This window comes from Suncus etruscus, chromosome X (genome assembly GCF_024139225.1).
Source record: "Suncus etruscus isolate mSunEtr1 chromosome X, mSunEtr1.pri.cur, whole genome shotgun sequence".
Lineage (NCBI taxonomy): Eukaryota > Metazoa > Chordata > Mammalia > Eulipotyphla > Soricidae > Suncus > Suncus etruscus.
The window spans coordinates 54304424-54309045 of record NC_064868.1 but is presented as its reverse complement, the minus strand read 5'-3'; positions in this window follow the sequence as shown (position 1 = coordinate 54309045).

Genomic DNA, 4622 nt, shown 5'->3' with positions numbered 1-4622 from the left:
GCCAAAGGGAAGATGGCTGAAAGAGTTAAGACGCAGGGTAGCCTAAAATGGCTGAATGCTTAAAAGGTTATGAGATAGGCCACACACATGTGGTGAATAGGGCATGAATAAAGCTGATGGTTCCTGATGCCTGCCTGTGAGTGAGTGATTTCGCCTTTCACCTGGGCCTGGAACCCACCGGCTGGATGGGGTTGCAGAGCCACGTGGCCTGGGGTGGCAGAGAGAAATCCTTCACCATCCATCGCCATCCAGCCCCATCATTATTTATTTAATTCAACACCATGACAGTATACTTCAGGGGTGGAGAAACCTGTATCTCCTAGACCAACGGAATTCCCTCTATAATATCCCCAATAGTTACTGTGCCTATGCAGGGAGAGAAAGAAAAAAAAAAAACAAAATAATCATTTTTCCACATATAAATTTATTGATTGATCGATTTTTATTGACATCTTTATTTTGGTGTAGATATTGAAGTTGATGTCTCCAATTTTATTTTATTTTATCTTTCTCTTTCTTTTTGTACTCCGGCATGGTTTGATTTCAGAACCAAGACTATTGTGTGGTGCTTGTCTTTATTGCTGTAGTGCTCACTGGATATTTCATTTGATATTTCTTTCTACATTGATGTGGTGTTTCAATTACCTTTTTCATGTCCTCGCTCAAACTGAGGTTGAAAGCCTCTAAAAGGACTCCGCCATTTTCAGCTTATTTTATTTATTTTATTTTTTCTTATTTTTTTACTCCATTCTATTGCTTTTCTTTCCTTCAAACAAAACCACATAACTCGAATTATCGAGCTCCATCTCTCAAATAGAGGAGGGAACAAGGGAGGGTACCAGGACCAAACAGATATATGATCACTAATAGTAAGCTAGACAAAGAGGGTACCACCTACTCTAGCACCCCGGGGGGGAGGGGTAATGGTGGGGGATATGGTTGCAGGAAGGGAACGGGGATGGAGGGTGGACAAATTTGGTGATGGGTATTCCCCTGATTCAATGTTAAGATGTCCCTAAAATACTACTGTGAAAGATATGTAAGCCAATATGATCAAAATAAAAATTTAAAAAAATAACCATCTTCCTTCCCTTGTTAATAGTGATAGGATTGACCACCTTTGTTTGACTCTCAAGTGGGGCACGAGCCCAGGGACTAATCTGGGCTTGAGACTACACTCAGCATCTTAAGGAGATCATGGGTACATCTACCACCTCACTGGCTACCCTCCAATGACATGGTCTTTGGCTGAAATGGTCCTGTAAAACAATAACAGCGTGAAAATGTGGGACACGTGTTTTCAAAGGAACAATGTTTGCTACTATATCAATGAGCCAGGGATTATAGAAAATAGCATCACTAAGTTAATCAATATTTGAAGCCATCTTAGAAAATGATTTGCCAATCAGCACCCTCTCTTATCTATTTTTTCACTAATCATTCTGTTTTGCTTTCTGTTACTTATTGCTCCCTGCCACATGAGCTTTCCTAATACCTGCTTAAGGATAATGGTTCATGTGATAGCACATTAGTTTACTTTCCAGAAATACTATTCCCTCAGGCCCCTAACACCTGAGTGCTTTATGATGCATTTCTGTGTCATAGGCACTCTAAATAAGGGGAAATACTATGCACAAAAACAAGCTCTTGTCTACTAGGGATAAGAACTCTTACATTTTATAATACAGGGATGCTTCCCACCCTGAGCATGTGTGATGTGGTCCCAACTTAGACGCCATGTAATTGGAAAGTGACCGTCCAACCCAGAACCCAGATCCCAGTTGCAGAATAGACTCAAGTCCCAGCAATAGCACCAGGAACCAAACTCCTCCCTGGGAAACTCCTAATACTGCTCTAGCACCAACCTGAACCATTTTTATAAGATATCCTGACATGAAAAAATGGTAACAACTTTAAGAGGGGACTATCATTTCTCATCACCTAATGGTATGATGAAACCAGAAGACATATCAGCTTTTGCTCTATGTAAAAGCCACAATTTCTAACTACAGAAGACTTACTTTGACAAACAAGGTCTGGGAAAAACTTATTGCAGGACAAATGAAAAAGGTACTAGGTTAGTCCTAGGCCTAGGATTCATACAAAAACCAAGATCTCTAATTCCAAAGGTCTGACTTTGAACTGCGACTGAGCAGAACTTCTGAAACCGCACTGAAAGATTCTATCAGAGGCTTTGTCCAAGGATCAGAACAAAAAACAAGACCACTAATTTCAGAAGACTGACTACAACAACAGTGATAAAACAGAACTTCTAGAACCATAAAGAAAATCTCTATCTTAGCATTCATCCTATGACCTACGCAAATACCAAGATCTCTAGCTACAGAGGCCTGATGTTATCATCCACAACTGAGCAGAAAGTTTCTGGTAACATGAAAAGACTCTGAGGTGTGAAAATTAGTGTGTATGGAGCCTGTAATAGTTCCTATGGCAGTATGCTTCAAGGGTGGAGAAACTGTATCTCTTAGGTCAAAAGAATTCCCATTCTAATTTCCCCAATACTTACTGTGCCAAAGAAGAAGAAGAAGAAGAAGAAGAAGAAGAAGAAGAAGAAGAAGAAGAAGAACAACAACAACAACAACAACAACAACAACAACAACAACAACAATGCTTGCATGCTTGTCTTCTCTGAAACTCTCCTGAGAGGGCCAGGAAGGGCCAGCAAAAACTGTCTCCTTGTAGCCTCTCAGGCTGAAAGACCAAGAAAGACTGACTGAGTGAAAACCGGCTACCAGAGGTGACAGGCAGAAAGGTGAATCCTTTGTCTGTGAAGGCAGGAGGGAGGTGCTGTGAGATTGGCAACTAGGAGAGACAAAGGGGACCTGTCAGCTTTGTGTGTTTCTCTTCTCTTGTCTCCTGAAGCTATCCTGAGAGGGCTGGGAATGGCCCAGCAAAAATCATCTCCTAGAGGCACCAGAAGAGCATGGACTCTCAGCTTCGCTTCACAGCAGTATAATCTTTCTAACTAATGAACCCCACCATAATATGCAGAAAAAAATCAAAATACAAGTGTGACAATGGGTAAACCTCCTAGGCAAACACCATGCACAGAGAATGAAGATGATACCTGTGATGACCCAAAAAATAACAGCCACCTGATTAATCTCTCAGATAAGTTGTTTAGAATAGAAATATGGAGGATCCTCGTCAAAGTAAAGGAAAACATAGCTCTAGCTGAACAGGACACAAAGACAGAAATCAGAAAAATTCAAACTGAAATAACCAATCTGAAAAACACAGTAGCTGAACTGAAAACCTCAATGGAAAGCCTCTTTATGCCCAGAAACCTAGATATACATTCTTCTCCAATGTACATAGTCATTCTTCAGGATAGACCACATGCTAGCACATAAAACATATCTCAAAAAAATCAGAGAATAGGAATTTTGCAGGCTATCTTCACTTACCACAAGGCTCTGAAATTAGATGTGAATTACAACAGGACACAGAAGAAAAACTTTAACACGTGGAAATTAAACAGCCTGCTAATAAACAAACAGTGGGTCCGAGAGGAAATCAAAATTGTCCTGGAAACAAATGACAATGATGACACAATTATCAGAACATATGGGACACAGCAAAGGCAGTGCTGACAGGAAAATTTATAGCTCTGTGAGCACACATCAGGAAGGAAGAAGGGCATATCTGAATACCTTAATGACTCAGCTTATAAAATTAGAAAATGATCAACAAAAGGAACCAAAAATAGTTAGACAGAAGGACATAACAAATAACAAAGCTTAGCACAGGAATGAATAAAGTGGAAATCCAGAAAACAATCGAAATATCAATGAAAGCAAAAGTTGGTTCTCTGAAAAAATCAACAAGACTGATTGACCATTGGCAAAACTCATAAAGAAACTTGATAACCCGTATTAGAAATAAAAAGGGGGATGGGGCCGGGCAGTGGCGCTAGAGGTAAGTTGCCTGCGCTAACCTTGGACAGACCACGGTTCGATCCCCCAGTTTCCCATATGGTCCCCCAAGCCAGGAGGGACTTCTGAGTGCATAGCCAAGAGTAACCCCTGAGCATCACTGGGTGTGGCCCAAAAACCAAAAATAAATAAATAAATAAATAAATAAATAAATAAATAAATAAATAGAAAGGGGGAGATCACTACAGATATTGCATAGATTCAAAGGGTAATCAGAGACTACTTTGAAAAACTCTATGCCACATAACATGAGAACCCAGAAGAAATGGATAAATTCTTGAACTCTTATAACCTTCCTCAGTTGAATTAGAAGATTGTAGCATATCATAACAGCCCCATCATTATTGAGTAAATTAAAATAATGATCAAAAATCTTTCCAAAAACTAAAGCCCAGGCCCAGATGGATTTGCTAATGAATTCTTTCAAACCTTTCAAGAGGAACTACTGCCAAACCTGGCCAGGCTCTTTCAAGAAATGGAAAAAATGGGAACACTCCCAAACAGCTTTTATGAAGCCAACATCACTTTGATACAAAAATGAGACTGAGATGCTGCCAAAAAAGAAAATTTACAGACCAATATCCCTGATGAACACAGATGCAAAGATCCTCAACAAAATTCTGTCAGATAGGATCCAGTGCCTCATGAAAAAGGTTATTCACTATG